Source organism: Ovis canadensis, chromosome 1 (genome assembly GCF_042477335.2).
Source record: "Ovis canadensis isolate MfBH-ARS-UI-01 breed Bighorn chromosome 1, ARS-UI_OviCan_v2, whole genome shotgun sequence".
Lineage (NCBI taxonomy): Eukaryota > Metazoa > Chordata > Mammalia > Artiodactyla > Bovidae > Ovis > Ovis canadensis.
The window spans coordinates 93,201,159-93,219,733 of record NC_091245.1 but is presented as its reverse complement, the minus strand read 5'-3'; the positions used below and the strand labels follow the sequence as shown (position 1 = coordinate 93,219,733).

General features: G+C 41.6%; 1 long non-coding RNA gene across 3 annotated transcripts in view; it reads right to left on the bottom strand.

Moving 5' to 3' along the window:
- Positions 1–18,575, bottom strand: part of LOC138929725 (uncharacterized) — a 259,119-nt gene that overhangs the window by 141,785 nt on the left and 98,759 nt on the right. Inside the window, exon 4 of one of the 3 annotated variants that reach the window (XR_011445930.1) lies at positions 3,085–3,264. The exons of the other annotated variants lie outside the window; for them this stretch is intronic. This is a non-coding gene — a long non-coding RNA (uncharacterized lncRNA). Of the gene's footprint in view, positions 1–3,084; positions 3,265–18,575 lie in introns of those variants that run through there. 3 annotated transcript variants of the gene reach the window in all.

Here is an 18,575-nt window from a genome sequence, read left to right as displayed (position 1 = left end):
TATCCTGCTTAAAGAAACATGTCCGACATCTCATCCTGTGGCTCTTTTTAGAAAAGGGAAAGCAGCGGGAATTTCACACAACTCGACCCGACCCTCGGCAGCACTAATCTGGGATGTGTTAGGGGTGACGGCTCCTCATCTGCATGGCGCCTTCCGTTCTCCGACCTCCAGATGGACCAGAGACTTGTCCCTGAGGCCTCTCTAGTGAAGCAGGGTTCCATCCAGCCTGTCAGCCCAGGCCTCCGGGCCGACACCCCCTGACCACAGGAGGCCTCCCTGGCATTTTGTTCTGCAGACAGTTTGGACCACATCCTTTCCACATTCCAGACTCTGCTGTTCCCGGCCCAATTCCAAGCTAATAATCCCATCTCTGTCTGTTTCCCTGTTCCATCGAGTTTTAAATGAGAGATGTGCTGCTCTTCATGTCCCGTTTCACTGTCCCCACTAAATTTTAAACAGTCTGGCACTTCCCACCCTTGGGGATGGATGCCCTGCAGGGACCCAAGGAGCCATGCTAAGTGACTACACAAACTCCAATCGGGGTACTGAGCTGACAACACAGTCCCCACTTAGAGTGCAGATACAATTCCACCACGTCCAGAGGCTGATGCGTTCTGACCTCTCAGAAAAGGGCCCTTCATGCAACTCTCTCTTCCCACCTCTACCCTTGTACTTTCTCCTCCCCCTTAAGAATCATATCTTAAGTCTCTGATGTTCTGTGCTGAGAAAGGGACACGCATTATCCCCCTGTTCCCACATCTGCTAATCACAAACAGCAGGGAGATGGAGATGTCGCCTGCCACGTTTGTGGGAGACAAATGCGTATACACACAGCTCCGTTCTCCTCCCTGGAAGGCAGCATTCTTTTTTGGTTTGAATTCCCAAGGGAAGTGGCTATTTTGAACCAGCCTGAGGGATATGAAGATAGCTGACCATTCCTGTTGTCCAAAAAGAGAGAGAGAATATCCAGAAGGTGAGAGGACGTCTGTGGCTGGTTTGAAGACATTCTTTAAGTTTTACATTGAAGTTGATTCTTTTCCCATACGATTTCTGTAATGTTCCTTTTCTTTATTTTTCCATGAAAAACTATCCTCTTATATTGCCCTATTTGTGCCTCTCAAGGCTTATTAAAATTTTTTGAGGATAAAAAACACAAAAGTCACTCCAGGCATGTTATTAGTGCTCAATAATCAGAAACTTGAAACAAAATTGTAAAGGAAGTTCAGCTTTTCTCCAACATTCGACACTTCTCCTGCCCCCAACAGGCACACACACTTTGCTTGCTTCTCTCATCACCCTGGTACCATTCTGGGCCTTCCTGGTAGTCGTGGGCATGGGACAGTGACCGCTCACCCACTTCCTGCAGTTGCCTGAGCTGCAAGTTCACCCCTTCTTCCATCTCTTAATGTCTCAAACTAATTTATACAGATGTGTTTCTGGATGATAATGGAAAGTAACAATAACACTTTACATAGGTATGGAATAAAATACTATTCAAAGCACTGAACAGTTTTCAAGGCTTTTCCATTAAATCATTTCACATGATAATGTTTCTAACATTGGCCCATTGGTTACATAGGACTGAAACTTTTGTCTCTGTTTAATGGATGAGGAAACAGATCCTTAGAGTTGAAATGTCTGGCCCAAAGTCACAGAGTGAGAAGGACGGAAGTTGGGACTAGATCCTAATGTTCCAGAACCTGGTTCCCACGCATGGCTGGACAGTTGTACTTTCAGCCTGCGTGTCTCCCTTTGAAAGAGAACAGCTGGAATAGGAAATGCCTTAATTGTTTCCCAAGGCAGAGACAGGCTAGAACCACTGGGGGTACTCACTCATAATCCAGATTCCTGGCCACCACCCCAGACCTATTGAATCTGAATCTGAGAGTGGGGATCAGAAACCTGCAATTTAATTCAGTACTAGGATGGTTCTTATACATACTAATGTCTGGAAACCGTTTTCTTAAGTCAAAGAATTAGATTTCTAATGGTGGAATTTTAGACAGTTTGAGAAACTCTTATCTTAAATGCCATTAATGTTTTCTGGGTACACATCTATGCTGTGGTCTGCACATCCCAGAATAGCCAGACTGCTAAAGTACTATTCCCCACCTTACTCTCCACCCTAAGGTTATTCTGCCCTAACCAGGAGCACCCACTGCAACTTGAAGGGGGAGGCCTATCCTACGCTTGTTGTTTTTATTTTTTCCTTATCTCTGTCCTCAGTCTCCATTCTCTATTTTGCTCGATTTTGTTAAATAAAAACTCAAAAAGAAGAAAGAATAAAAGGGTATTAGGAAAACACTCTCATCTTCTTTGCACGAACACTTTCTCCACAATTACGCAAGAATAATACCTTATTATCAAGAATCAAATCCGCACTGTGGCTTCATTGATGTAAAATTCCAAAACATCTGGGTACTTGACTAACTTTTTTTCTCTTTCCATCTGACTGTGCAGCATTGTGTACAACGAGGCCGTGTGTTCCCTCATGGGAACTGCTGGGGATATGAATCCATCCCTCAGCTCTTTAATTAAAGTTGCAAAAACATCAAGAGGGTCTCACCCTTGTAAACACAAAGAGCCTTTCCAGGAAATAGCTCTGCCTCTTGTGTTAACAGATGTCATGGGGCAGTTGGGTGGGAGAGTGTTGTTTTAAAATTCTCAATCTGCCTCGCTAGAGTTTTTCCCTTAGATGGTTTTCCTGGATAGCATCACATGTTTCTCTTTTCAGCTTTCACATCACCTCACGCAGCTTTTCTGCTCATCCTCACCACTATGGTCTGAATGTTTGTGTCTCCACCCAAGCTTCATACATTGAAATCTTCATCCCTAAGGTGAACGGGAGGTGGCTAGGTCAAGAGGCCCCAGAGACAACACTTGCACCTCCCACCATGTGAAGGCACAGCAAGAAGTCAGCAGTCTGCAATCTGGAAGACGGCCTTCACCAGCACTTGCCCATGCTGGCACCCTGATCTTGGACTAACATCATCCAGAACTGTGAAAATAAATGTCTGTTGTGTACAAACTACCCAGTCCCAGTGGTATGTTGTTACTGCAGTCAGAATGGACTAAGACACTCACCTTGAAATTTGTCATGTGGATCAGAAATAACCCAAAGTCCAATTCCTTAGCCCTCCAGTGGCCATTACCTGCCATGGCCAATTTCCCTGGATTTGGCCACATTCTCATTATTTGCCTCCTGAGAGAGTAAGCAGCTTTGTAGTACCATGATACTGGATGCATCCTCCTGACGTTAGACATCTGGGTGAAAAGTAAAAAATCTTTTCAGAAAATCATCATGGCAACAAGGTTTCAGACATGTAACAAAAAAAAGTGTTGTGTTTTTTTGTTTTAAACTCAGAATCCTTTGGGGTTATTGGTTCCAATGTCTCTTTGCATGCTGCTTTGCTAACAATAAGCAGCCTTCCAGGTGAGCATTCTTCCGTTCCAAGAAAGGATGGCAAGCTTCTATATGGAAGAACGGAGAGCCTTCATCCTGGCAAGGGAGTGAGTCAGAACAAGGGAGACTTAGGAGAATACTTCACAGAAGCAGCAGGGTAGGGAGACAATGTCCAGGTTTGGGGATGGCGGTGGGGGGAGGAAGGGGCAGTGGGTCACAAATTTTGAAATCCTAAAGATATGCAATTCTGAGTTCAGCCACCATGCAGCAATCAGTCACAAGATATGGTTGATAAAACTAGAGAGAACAGAGGTAAAGGTCATTGGAACTGACTCCACCAAGGAACACAGCTGGGAGGGCAGAGATGCCTTCACATGGAGGCCAAAGTCCCTGGGATAATCATCACACACCCACCTGTGCTCAAATCATGGAGAACAGCCAAAATTGCCCACAAGATGTCCAGTGATGAAAACAACAAATCAGTAAAAGAGGTAGTATGAGAGAGCTGGGCTTCCAAAGAGGAGCTGTGGCTCAGAGGATGGTGGAATGGTGGTCTAGAAGCAGAGGAGATGTGAGGATTATGCTACCCAACCTCATAGTGTGGGCATCCATAGGGAGAGAAGTGGTGCCTGGAGGATTTCTCACCTTCTTCCCCTTTATTTCCAACCCATCCCACTCCTGTATCCTGCCACCCAAAAGATTCTGGCAAAGCTCTCAATCCTCATCCCTGTGCTTCAGGACTGCCTCTGTGTGCCAGCTACACAAAGACCAGAGCCACAATCATTCCAGAGCCCATAGCTTTGTTCAACTGACACTCAGCATAAAATGAGTGGGAACAGGAGTGTCACTCCACCCAAGGAGAGCACTACGGTGAGGAGAGAGGCCCCCAAGTAAATGTCCTCCGAACCTCTCACATCTGAGAGCAAAAGTTCAATAGCAGCTAGTCTACAGGTAGAGGAGGGATGAGTTCACAGGGAGACACGGTGCTCAGACAAAGAGAAACCCTTGCACTCACGCCGCTCTTAGGCATGAATGAGCCTGCAAAAGCCCAGGCTGAGTGTAGCATGACTGATACCAGTGAGTTGGTACCATGGGGAGCTGCAGAAAGAACTCTAGACTGAGAATCTGAAAATTGAATTCTAGTTTGACCACTAGTTTCTAGTATGACCCTAGGCAGGTCATTTAACATCTGTGGGCATTAGTTTCCTCATACGTGACAGAGAGGGACCAGGCTGGACGATCTCTAAGGCTTCTTCTAGCTCTGACGTGCAATCCCATCTGACTCAGGGAGGAGGGAGTTGAGCGAAGCACAGAGGCCCTGGATGATGAGGTATTGCTGCCAAAACCACCCTTCCCCCGCCCTCCTGTTCTCTCACTGACCTGCCCTTTATTATCTTGTTGTTGTTGATGCAGTGTTTTTCCCACAGAGCTCTGTGGGATAGGACAGCAGAGCACACACAGAGAGCAGGGAAGGAGAGGGGCAGTGGGAAGGGGGAATGACACAGAAGGGCTTTTCTAGGGTTTCCCAAGCCGCTGTCTGCCAGGCTTGCAGGCTGAGGAGGCGGCCTTCCAGGCTGGGACTCTCAGAGGTGAAGGTCTCTCAACATCCCCTGCCCCCCCAAACCTTGCAACCTTCTCACCAGTGTCCCCAGTCCCAGCACCAGGCCACTGGTCATTGCTCTCCGTCATATCCTGCTTTCTTTCCAAACTTCTCTGAGACTCTGGCTCATTCCTATAAAGGTCAAGGAGCTGAGTTGGTAGGATCTGTAAATCACAGTATGCTTCTGGCAAGAAATGGGCTTTGCTTCATAGCAAAACATGGCAAACTTTAGTGACTTAAAGCAACAATCATTTTATTTGCTCCAATTCTGTGGGTCAGCTGGGTGGTTCTTCTGGTCTGGGATGGCTTGTCTGTGGCTAGATGGTCTAGAATAGAGCTGTCCAATAGAAATATAATACAAACCATGTCTGTAATTTGAAATTTTCCAGTAGCCACACTTTAAAAACTTCAACAGGTGAAGTTCATTTTAACTATATATTTTAAGTTAACCCAATATAACCAAAATATTATTATTTCAATATGTAATTGATATGAAAACTATTAAAGAAATAGTTTACATTCTTTTGGACAAATCTCCAAAATCCAGTGTGCACTTTACACTTATAACACATCTCAATTCATACTAGCCATATTTCAAGGGTTCTACAGCCGCTGTATAGGACCGTGCAGGCCTAGAATGACCTCACTCATGCACTGGGGTTCTCTTGCTGACAGAAACTCTTCCTTTATCATGCAGACAGATCTGGACTGGTCTCCTGGAGGACGAGAGGCAATGCAAAGAGAAGATCTGGCCATCCAGCCATTATAGCCATCCCAACTGAGACTTTAGACAGGCAAGTGAGGTCTAAACTCCCAGTGGCCAAAGCAAGTCACATGGCTTAACCCGGTCAGTTGGGAGAGATCTATCTGAGGGCCTAATTAATTAAGAAGCCATTTCTTCCAAACCCCGAAGCTCCATGGAGATATCCCACCACCACTACCACCAGTCTCCTCCTCTCTCCTTAGGGAATTTTGACACAGAGGGAATTTTGACACACATAAAAGGGAAATCCAAATAATCTTTAATCCTTCCTACCACCAATAACAACAGATAATCCTACCTCCCACAGATACTGTTACCTTTCCACTAGTTTTTCAACATAGTCATGTTAAATTTACAATCAAATTATATAATACCATTTCATTTAACACAACGTCTTTAACATAGTCCCATGTTATTAAATATTCTTCTAAAACATGAAATTTAGTGGTTTCATGGCATTCTATCATATAGATACACCACAATTTAAATAATCTCTTATTGCTAAAGGACTATTTCCCTCTTTTTTTTTCATGCTTATAAATAATGAGGGAATGAGCCCTCTTGGTTTATACATTTTTCCATTCATCCAAGCCAATATGTGAAAAATAGATTACTAGACAAAATTTCTGAGTCAAAAAGTACTGCATATGTCAAAGTGTCTGATTAATTGATTCATCCATTCAGTCGACAAATAGCTACCAAGCAGCTATAAGGTCCATACACTCTTAAAGGTACTGAGGATACAGCAGTGAGCAAAACAGACAAAAATGATCTGTTCTTCTGGAGGAGCTTGCATTCTACTAGTGGGAGGCTTCAGGAAGGAAAGAAGTATATCATCTATTATGTCAGAGAATAATAAATACTATGAAATAAAGCAGATTGGGAATAGAGGATGGGGAGTGCCAGAGTGGGGAGCCAAGCTACAAGTGTAATTCAGTAGTCAGCAAAGGCTTCCCTTATGTGACATTGCTCTAAATATATTGTACAGTTTATTTGTTTTAGGGTATATAACATGGGGGAGGGTAGGACACTTGGGAGAAATAATAAACAGGTGACTAAACACATCAGAGTCCAACCCAGCTCCACTGTAGGTCTTCCCTGGGCTATCCTATTTGCCTTCATCTGTAAACAACTGCAGAGTCACAATTAGACTCCAGGTTGTTAAGGCTCAGGTCCATGGGGGCTAAGTCCCATGCTTTGAGTCCCACGGGGATATACACACAGCAGTACCCAAATAACTATTGGGGATAATTACACTGAGGGAGATATTGTGAGACAGTGGGGTCTTTGAGCATCCTTCCCATAGGTCAATTCTTAGTCTCACTGGCGCTGATCCACCTCTTTGGTCAAGTGTTCCTTCTGATGGGTCAGAAACCTCCCAGAAGGCATAATCAATGGCTTTTTTTTTCCTCAGAAAGCTCATACCATAAATACAGACCCTCTTCCACCATCATAGCAAAGTGCTTGCAAATACTGAACACTGAGTATGTTTCAGGGAAGAGCCAATTCTGACTCCATGTTGGATATGTTTCTTTGACTTTAACCTTTGCTTTTAACAAAGGTTATCGTTATTGTAATCATACCTAATGGCCTGCCTCAGGGAATCCTGTCCCCCTGCTTGACTGTTAAACTAAACTGCCTTTGTTAGAGACAATCTGACCCAGCCCACCTGCAAAAGGCTGCAGAAAAGAAGAAACTAACACATCCACTCCTACTTTGCAAGATAAATGGCCTTTTAATTCTACTTCTTCACCTCCTCTCCTTCTCTGTCCTATAAAAGAACCTGGAATTCAGATCCAGATAAGATGGTTATTTTGAGACAATAGTCTACCATCTTCTCGGTCAGCTGGCTTTCTAAATGAAGTCATATTTCTTGCCTCCACACTTTGCCTCCAACTTTACTGGCCTGTCATGTGGCAAGCAGAGCAACTTTGGACTCAGTAATAAGTATATATTTTTCATGAATGCATATCAAATTAAATAAATTGAGTTAAGAATAAATAAATAAATACCTATATTTGATGACAGTTAAGAAGTCTTCACTATTCACAAAGCGAACCTATGGCACTGTAGAGTCAGAATGAGATTAGACACATGATAGTAGTTTCATGAAAAGAGAACTTTGGTCTAGTTTTAGTTCTATCATTGACTAGATTCATGTTCTTGGATGTAGCACTGATCTCTGGGATTGTAATCTTTTTATCTGGACATGGATAACACAAAACATTATTCATCTCTACCTATGAGTTCTGGGTCCTGGATGATACACAGAAAGATCTTCCAGTGGAAACCATCCCTTGATGCTACTCACAAAAACATTTACTCGTTCAATCAACAAATATTTATGATGTGTCTGTTATATGCCAGGCATGATTCTAGATGTTGAGAACAACTATTCTGGATGTCAGAGATAAACAAGAAAGATCAGTCCAGATCTACATTCTATGGTGAGAGACAAATATGTAAGTATATGAATATAACCGTATAGAATAAGTATATGAATACAACCATATAGCAAAACATACTATAAACAAAAATGAAGAAAGAATGATGTAATAGAAAATGAGTGGTCTCTTCAAGTTGGGTGGTCAGGTAAGACCTCTCTGAAGAAGTGACATTTAAGTCAAGATCTGCATAGCAGGAGGAAAATGTGTAAAAATCAGGGGCAAAAGGGAGATATAGAAGCCCTTGAAAAGTGAAAGTAAAATTCTCTTGGTTGTAAGAGCTCCAGCTCTTTGTGAGTCCATGGACTGTGTAGCCTGCTAAGCTTCTCTGTCCATGGAGTTCTCCAGGCCAGAATACTGGATTGGGTAACCATTCCCTTCTCTAGAGAACCTTTCTTACCCAGGGATCAAACTTGCATCTCCCACATTGCGGGCAGATTCTTTACCGTCTGAGCCACCAGGGAAGTCTACAGAAGCCCTTAGGTAAGTTTAAGAAACAGAGAGGATACCAGAGTAGCTGGAGCTTCATGGGTGATGGGAGATTGTGGTAAACTGAGAGTCAGGTAAGGAAGCCTTGTAGGAGTTTGAATTTTAATCTAAAATCCATTGAAGAACTTTGAATAAAGAGGTGCATATCTGATTATATATGGAAAATGGCGAAGAGGTTGGAGGACAAGAGTAATAAAATGAGTAAAAACGAGACTAATGTAATCCTGTGAGAGACAGAACTAGGGTAGCAGCAGAGAAGAAAGAAGTGGACTGATTTTGTTATATTTTTCTATGGGATTTCCAATGGATGAGATCTTGGCTTTGACCAGTGGCTAAATTTATAGATCAAATTTATAGATCAGAGAAAGATTATGGGAGTAGCAGATTTTGTGGTAAAACTCAAAAGATCTGTTTTGACTTCATGAAGTTGGAGAAAGCTATCGGATATCCAATGGAGGTGTTGAGTTGACAGTTGGAAATGAGTCCAGAATTTTGACAGAGAGTTCAGGTTTGCAAAGCACAAGTCTAAGTTGGCAGGACATGGATGTGATTCAGTGTAATATTTTATTACCTCCTTTCATTAAGTTGTCAAATGATAAAATGAATGAGTAGTTTTTGTAAGAAGAGTAAAGAACACCAACTCAGCCTCATAAGACCAGAATCATCTGCCACTGAGTGAGTCGCTTCCCCACCTCCAATCTTTTTTATTTTTTCCTAGTTTATTGGAGTATTATGGCTTTACAATGCTGTGTCAGTTGCTGCTATACAGCAAAGTGAATCAGCTTTATGCGTACATATATCCCGTCTTTTTGGATTTCCTTCCTATTTATATAAACACAGAGCACTGAGTAGAGTTCCCTGTGCTATCCAGTAGGTTCTCATTAGTTACTTACTTTTATATAATACTGGATATATGTCAATTCTAATTTCCCAGTTCATCACACCCCTCCTTCCCTCCTAGTGTCCATACTTTTGTTCTCTATGTCTGCATCTCTATTTCTGCTTTGGAGATAAGTTCATCTATACCATTTTCCTAGATTACCCACATATATGCTAATCTACAGTATTTATTTTCCTCTTTCTGACTTACTTCGCTCTGTATGACAGTCTCTAAGTCCATTCACATCTCCACAAATGGCACAATTTCATTTTTATGGTTGAGCACTATTCCACTGAATATGCGTGCCACATCTACTTTATCCAATTTTCATTTTGCTCATCTGTGAAATAGTCAGTGATGATATCTACCAAGAAGAGTTGTTTTGAGGATCAAAGAAGCCAGCGTTTGCAAAGGTGCCTAGTAAACTATCTACCTAGCACAACCAAGGCCTCTTTCAGTAAATGAGTGTCTGATCTATACAATCTGTAAAGCCCTCTAGAAAAAGGCAAAGAAAACTATGGGAATCACCCTCAGAAGTTTTCTCCACACCTCACAGACATTTTTTATGACATTTGCAAAGGCAAAATCTATACTGTACAGAGCCCTCTCTTGAACCTAAAACCAGCTGCTTCTGGGGGAAAATGGTGAAGAATTTCTTGACAGCCATACAACATGTCAGCTGATAACATTTTTCATACATAATTAGACTTCAACCAAGTGAGCAACAGTAAAAAATAAAAAATGCACACTATAGATATGATTACTACTTTTGAATAGGAAATCAGTTTTCTCTCTCTCTCCCCCCCCCCTTTTCTCTCTTTTCTAAGAAAGTGCCTGCAAGGAGCCTATACTGGGGGCCAGCTTGGTTGTTTTCCTGGCTGTCCTCCAGGAGGGTTCATAGCAAGGGTTGCTCAAGTTGCAGATGGTGGTTTTGTGGGCTATTTGTTGCTGCTTTTAAGGGCCCAGAAGACCTCTCATTCCCACGTCTTCCTAGTTTACAAAGGAGGTGCAGGACTCCTGACCACTAACAACGAGTGCAGAGCCTCTGAAATCAAAGGGCTGGAGAGGGAAGGGGGAAGGGCTAAGATTTCCATGGTCATCTGTTCCCTTCTCATGACAGTGGCAACTCTGCACTGGAGTTGCTCCAGGATCCTGGTGGGAAAATCTGTAGACGACTACCGCAGCCAACAGCACCCTTGGGGAATGTTCTTGTCGTGTTTCTGTCATAAAGGGGCCATTTGTGATCAAGAGGTTACCACATAGGACACCAGCCCAGCATGATGTGTCACGAAGAGGCCACAGGGCACAGGCCTGCTGTGAACCACCCAGGCCCTCTACACAGGAGGTGGAGGCAGAGCTGCCCTTCGAAGCCCAGGGGCACAGCAGGACTGGACAAGCAGAGATTGTTAATAGGCCAGCTTAAGTGCATCTTAATTCTGGGTGAATAAATTAAGCCTTGACATGTCACAGATACAGCTGTGCCTGGAAGCGCTGGTACCAGCCTCTGCTCTGAACTTGGTGGGAAGGATAACCTCCCTGGAGGTTCCACCTGAATGGAGAGTTTCCCTCTACTCTTTAGGAAAATGTCAGGTCACACCGGATGATAGGCATCTTCTGGTGGCAGCAAGAGGGCAGGAATCGCAGAAATCCAGGAAGTAAACCAAGGCCAAGAGTCACATGAGCTGCCTCATGGTAGAGCAGGTCCTTCCCGCAGTCCCCTTCTTTACCAACTTCCTGTCAAAAAGGCAACTGTACTGCCTGTCCTGTCTGGACAGTCCTGAATGACCAAAGTCCTGACCCAATCTTGTACAGGAAGGAAAGGAATTCCTTATCCATAATGTCTCCCCTTAGCACCTTTCTACACAGTGTGCCTAGCCCTAGTCAAGCCTCCCTGGCCTCAGGGAATATCTGTCTGGCACCAGGGTAAAATGGAAAGGGAGGTCTGAATCGTGGGACTGGATCTGACACCATGTTTCTCTGAACAAACTTCACTCAGTTATTTAACAGACTTGGAGCTTCACAATGAGCCAGAGAGATCCTAGAAGCCGAAATCCAAAGGCAGTCTGCCCTCAGGTTTATGGGGTAATGAAGCTCACAGCTAAGTACACTTCTCTGAGTCTCAGATTCCTATTTATGAAGTGTGGGTAACAGCAGCAATATAGAAACATCAGAAATGATCGTCAATATATGAGCACATCACTAGATTGTGGCATAAGTGTGAGAATTCTGCAGAGCAGTGAAAGGGAATGAATCAGAACTATACTTATGTAGATAAATAAGTTAAGTGAAAAAAGCAAACTGGAGGATACATTAGTAGGATTATTCACATAAAGTTGTGAAATATGCAAAGCCATAATAAATTATGGATACATATATTTGTAATAAAGGCAAGAAATTATGCACAGGAATGATATGCCAAATCTAGAAAACCACTTCTCTTTGGGGAGGGACAGGGGGAGAAGAACTGGAAGGTGCACTCAGGAGTTTGTCAGAAGGGGTGCGCAGGAGTTTCCATTCAAACCTGAAATGCTTTATCATTTTATGTACAGGAGTGAAAGAGCTAGTGGCCACAGGGGTGTTTGTTATATTATTTCTATTTTTGGTATGCCTGAGATATATCAAAATAAAAGAATTTAATGCTACATTGAGCTTGTAAAAATAATTACTGTTTAATCCTTGTAATCAGTTAATTCTACAATAGTATAAATAATCTAAATAACAGATAATGCTAAGCTTCTCTATTTGGGTCTGGAACATGCCATTTGATTTCTGAGGACGGATAGAACAAAGACTGACTTGGCAAGCATGATTGAAAATTATCATTATCAACATTTACTGAGTGCTTACTATGTGCCAGGCATATAATACATAGTCACCTAAGGATTTGTACATGCATTATTACTATTTTAAATGAGGTCACTAAAACTCAGAGAAGTTGCCAACCTCACATGACCATAAGTAGGGAATTCAAAATTCAAACCCAGGTCCCTTTGCCAGAGTATTCAGCAGGGAGAAGCTATAACCAGGAAGTAAACTCCTGGGCAACTCAGCACTCTTCTTGATTCAGTACCTGACACCAGGCAGGCCCCTCATCTATACCCTGTATCTCAGCTTTCTCTCATTGGCTGGAATATGAGGATAGTAACAATAGCTTCTATGATATGTAATTGAAAATGGTAGACAAGTAAATGGGCTTCCCAGGTGGCACTAGTGGTAAAGAACTTGCCTGCCCATGCAGGAGACATAAGCGATGCGAGTTTGATCCCTAACTCGGGAAGATTCCCCTGGACGAAGGCATGGCAACCCACTCCAGTGTTCTAGCCTGGAAAACCCCATGGACAGAGTATCCATAGGGTCACAAAGAGTCAGTCATGACTGCAGCGACTGAGCACACAGGCACATGCAGAGAAGTAAACGGTAGATGGATGGTGTATGAATGGGGAATGGACGGCAAATAAATGGGTGGCTGCTAGGTGGATGGATAATAGGTTATGTACTGTAGATGGGAAACGCAGATGGAAGGGGGATGGTGGATAAGTAGTTAATGGATGGACTGCGGATGAAGAGATGATGGTTAGATAATAAAAGGATGGGTGACAGTTAAATGACAGATAGCTGCATCTTAGCAAATGGACTCATGACAGGTGAATGGTGGATGGTGAAGTGATACTGGGTGGGTGGTAGGTGGTGAGTGATGTATGGTAAATGCATGGTTTAAACTATCACGGAGGAAGATGGACGAATGGTAAATGGATGGTGAATGGATGAATGAAGATGGATAGTGAATGGATAGTGAATGGTGGATGTAGGGTAGAAAATGTACAGATTGTGCTGTGGACCTTAAACTGGGTAAGTATCACACAGTTACATACAGTGAGATTAAATGAAAGTCCCCTTCACTATCCCCCACCTTGGTGTCATTCTTGTAACTCTCTCTCAGGGAGGCCCCTTTTCTCAGCTTGACTCTCTCTGTTGACATTTCTACCATCAGCTCTGCAAAACTGAGGTAAGTTCAGAAACAGATTTTAAATTCAGCCCTTACATTCCAGATCTAAAACACTTTTTTGCCTTTTATTGTTTATTTACACTTAATTTCACAGATAATACATGAATACATTTTTATGATAATAAAACCAACTTCTCCATCAAACATTATACATAAGCCTCAGATGTCAGACTCACCTCCCCAGAGATAAGCATTTCCAGTTTGGTGGCTATCCCAGACTTGCTCTAGTCATTCACACATACCTACATGTTCCTATGAAATAGTGTGAGAGCAACTGTAAAAATTGGATCATGCTATACCCATCAGTCCAGGGCTTGTTTTTTTCTTTTATTAACTTTTAATTTTATCAAAGTTCAGTTCAGTTCAGGTTAGTCACTCAGTCGTGTCCGACTCTTTGTGACCCCATGAATTGCAGCACACTAGGCCTCCCTGTCCATCACCAACTCCCGGAGTTCACTCAGACTCATGTCCATCACGTCAGTGATGCCATCCAGCCATCTCATCCTCTGTCGTCCACTTCTCCTCCTGCCCCCCAATCCCTCCCAGCATCAGAGGCTTTTCCAATGAGTCAGCTCTTTGCATGAGGTGGCCAAAGTACTGGAGTTTCAGTTTTAGCATCATTCCTTCCAAAGAAATCCCAAGGCTGTTCTCCTTCAGAATGGACTGGTTGGATCTCCTTGCAGTACAAGGGACTCTCAAGAGTCTTCTCCAACACCACAGTTCAAAAGCATCAATTCTTCAGCACTCAGCTTTCTTCACAGTCCAACTCTCACAGCCATACATGACCACTGGAAAAATGATAGCCTTGACTAGACGGACCTTTGTTGGCAAAGTAATGTCTCTGCTTTTGAATATACTATCTAGGTTGGTCATAACTTTTCTTCCAAGAAGTAAGCGTCTTTTAATTTCATGGCTGCAGTCACCATCTGCAGTGATTTTGGAGCCCCCCAAAATAAAGTCTGACACTGTTTCCACTTTATACAAGACATAATTCAAAGAGCCAACTAGGTCAATCAAGTTTATTAAGTCAAAACAGTGATCCCCCGCTTCCCTGTCCCATTTCTTTCTTCCCAAAGGCAGCCTCTTGCAACTTCTCTGGCTGATTCTTTTGGTATTGACTTCCTACCTCTTAATAACATGCTTACCAGTTTGTGTGTTTGTTTTAGGAATTATCGATTAATCTCACACAGTAAAAAGTGAAGTTTGGCTCTCTTTCCATCTTCCCACCTTATTCTCCCACACGTATTCTTCCCATCTCATTCTCCTGACACATTAATGCTTACAGCACAATTTTGATTATATCAGTATTCGGGAGACATGATGGTGACTATTCTGCACACAGCTGAGTTGTATAGTAAGTTATAATTAAATTCCTTCCCCACAAAACTTTTTTTTTTCTCTGTGTTTAATAGTCATCTTTTTTCCATTTTCTTTATGTCTTAGGTAACTATGTTCAATAAATTCATTACCAATTTCTTAATTTTTTTCTCAATATGTTCAGGAAGTTCAGGTAGTCTGGCAATCCCATCTTCTTGAAGAAGGCTCTCCTGGAGTTTTCTCACCTGTTTCCATTCTCCCTGTGTGCCAGGTGCCCAGCCCACATCAAAGGAGCTCTCTCCACAGTAGTCCTAAGAATTCTCTTCACCTCTTCCCTGCATTGGATCTCCTGTGTCTTGAGTCCTTTGTCTTCCTCTTGTTTAGCTTCCCTCTCAGTTTAATGGAAGAGTGAAAGCGAAAGTTTCTCAGTAGTGTCCAACTCTTTGCAACCCCATGGACTAAACAGTCCATGGGACTCTTCAGGCTAAAATACTGGAGTGGGTAGCCTTTCCCTTCTCCAGGAGATCTTCCCAACCCCAGGGATCTAGCCCAGGTATCCCACACTGCTCACAGATTCTTTACCAGCTGAGTCACTTGGGAAGCCCCAATTTAATGGAGCACATTATGTATCCAGCAGCTTCCAGAGAAGGGGTATACAGAAGGTAAGTTGTTTGAGACATTGTCGTCTGAAATGGCTTTATTCTACACCGACCCTTGATTGACAGTTTGGCTAGATAAAGAATTGTAAGTTATAAATCACTAACTTTGAAATATTTGAAAGCATTACTCCACTGTATTCTAGTTTCTAGTATTACCATTAAGAAGTGCAAGGCCATTTTGCTTCCTGATTTTGTGTATATGACCAGTGATGAGGGATCTTCTTTTTGTTTCCAGTTATTGGTGTGCAAAGCATCAAGTATTGCATGAGCTCCTCTAGGCTTTCCAGCCTGTCTAGCCTAACTACAGTTAGATAAAGCCATGTGACTAATTCTGGCCAATGGCCTAGGTGCAGAAGTGGCACATGTCACCCCCAGGCTATAAGCCAGTGTGCCTCCTCCATCCCTAATTTCCCTTCCCATAACTATCCCAGGAGACCCACATCCAGTGACATATTTACAAGCTGGAGTTAGACCACTTGAAGTACATCAGGTTTTGCATAAGTGATAAAACTTTGGCTTTGTTAAACCACTAAATAATTTTGAGAGTTGTCTGCTGCTAAAGCCAGCATTAAATTCCCTCACATACACACCAATCTTCTGAAATTTCACAGGGATGTGCCTTGATGTGGTTCTATTTTTAACCATTATACAAGTTAGTGACTGGGTCGTGAAGACTTCTAGCCTTCAGTTCTGGGAAATTCTACTTCATTTATAACTTCTTCACCTTAGTTTTCTGTGGCTTTTTTCTTAAACTCCAATTATTCAGTTATTTAACCTCCTGTAGTGCTGAAGCTGAAACTCCAATACTTTGGTCACTTCATGCGAAGAATTGACTCATTGTAAAAGACTCTGATGCTGGGAGGGATCGGGGTCAGGAGGAAAAGGGGACAACAGAAGATGAGCTGGCTGGATGGCATCACTGACTCAATGCACATGAGTTTGGGTGAACTCCGGGAGTTGGTGATGGACAGGGAGGCCTGGCGTGCTGTGGTTCATGGGGTTGCAAAGAGTCAGACACAACTGAGTGACTGAACTGAACTGAACTGAACTGAACTGATGGGTCTTCCAATTTCATATCTTTTCACTTTCATTTTTCATATCTGGATTTTTGCTATGCTTTCTGAAATATTTCTTCAACTTTATTCCAAGACTTCTATTGAATTCTTCTGCCATTATGTTCTAAACTTTCAAGAGTTCTCTGAACAAAAAAGTCCAGACCCTTTTCCAAATTTGGCATATCATTCTCATGCCTAATTTCTTGCTTTTATCACAAAGATATATATCCATAATTTATTATTGTTTTGCATATTTTACAACTATATATGAACAATCCTATGAATGTATCCTTCTTCAATTTGCATTTTCTACTTACTTATCTATATTGATAAAGGCAGTTAGTTCTACTTCATCCCTTCTCTGCTCTATAGAATTCTCACACTTGGACCACAGTCTAGTGATGTGCTCATATGCTGGTGATCATTTATTTGATGACTTCATATTGTTGCTGTTACCCAAACTTCATAAAAAGGAATCTGAGGCTCTGAGAGGCATACTTACCTGTGTGCTTCATTACCCCATAAACCTGAGGTCAAAAACGTGGTAGCATGAGGAATTAGTGGACTTTAAAAAACTCCATCAGTGATGTGTACCTGTGTCTTCCCTTAGAACTGTTAGTTTTTGCTTCATACGTATAAAAACTGCTATTAAGCAAATAAACATTTGCGATTATTATGTTTTCCTGATAAATTCATTATGAAATTGCCCAAATTTTATCATTGTGAAAAGGCTCTCTCTTCTCTATTCATACAACTTGCCTCAGAGTGTATTTGTATACCTTTCTTTGTCAAACTATATATTGAATTGTTTGTCTTTTTATTGTAGAATTATAAGAACTCCTTATACATTCCAGGTAGAATTCCTCTGTCAGATACATGTAAGACAAACATCTTTCAGGGTAAGGCCTTCCTTTTTCATTTTTCTTACTGGTGACAAAGAACAGAAGTTTTTCATGTTATAAAAACAACTTTTAACAATTTTTATCAGGTTTTTTTCCTTTTGTCCTATCTATGGATTTTTTTGTTACCCCAACTTTGCAAAAATATTCTCTTACATTCCCTTCTAGAAGTTTTATAGCTTTTGCCTCTACTTTTAGGGTCTATGATTCATTTCAAGGTAATAGTTGTGTAAGGAATCAGTCAAGCGCTAAAGTTCATTTTTCCAGATGGACAACCAGTTGTCCCAACATCACTGTTGAAAACTCTACTGTCTCCATTGAATTACCTTGGTGTATTTGATGAAAGTCAATTGTCCATGTTTGTGTGGGTCTGAACTCTATTTCATCTGATGTCTATCCTTAATGTCAATATTACACTGTTTTGTTTATTACAACTTCCCAGTAAGTCTTCAAATCAAGTAGTTCAATCCACTAAATTTCTCCTTCTTTTAAAAAGTATTTTGGCCTAAGTTCTTTTCAATTACATAAAGTATTAAAATCAGCTTGTAAAAATTTTAATGAAAAAAACACACTAGAATTTTTGTTAGCATTCCATTATACCTATTCCATTATACCTGGATCAATTTAGGGAGAACTGCAATTTTAACAATATTAAGTTTTCTGATATAGGAGCATGGTTTATCTCTCAGTTTATTTAAGTCTTTTTCAATTTCACTCAAGTATACTATGAAGATTTCATTGTACAAGTCTGGCACATGATTGTTAAATTTATCTCTAAGTAGTTCAAGTTTCTGGATATTATTGTAAGTGGTATTGATTTAAAATTCCATTTTCCAATTTCAATGCTAATATATAGAACTGTGTATATTTTTGTATATTGACTGTTTAATCCTGTAATTTTGCTAACCTCAATTATTACTTTTAGCAATTTGTTGGTAAATTCCTTATGGTTTTTTATGTGCAAGATTATCATTTGTGGCCTCCAGTAAAATGTTGAAAAGAAATACTGAAGAGTTCTGGTTCAATACTGCAACATAGGAGACTCCTAAACTAACTTCCT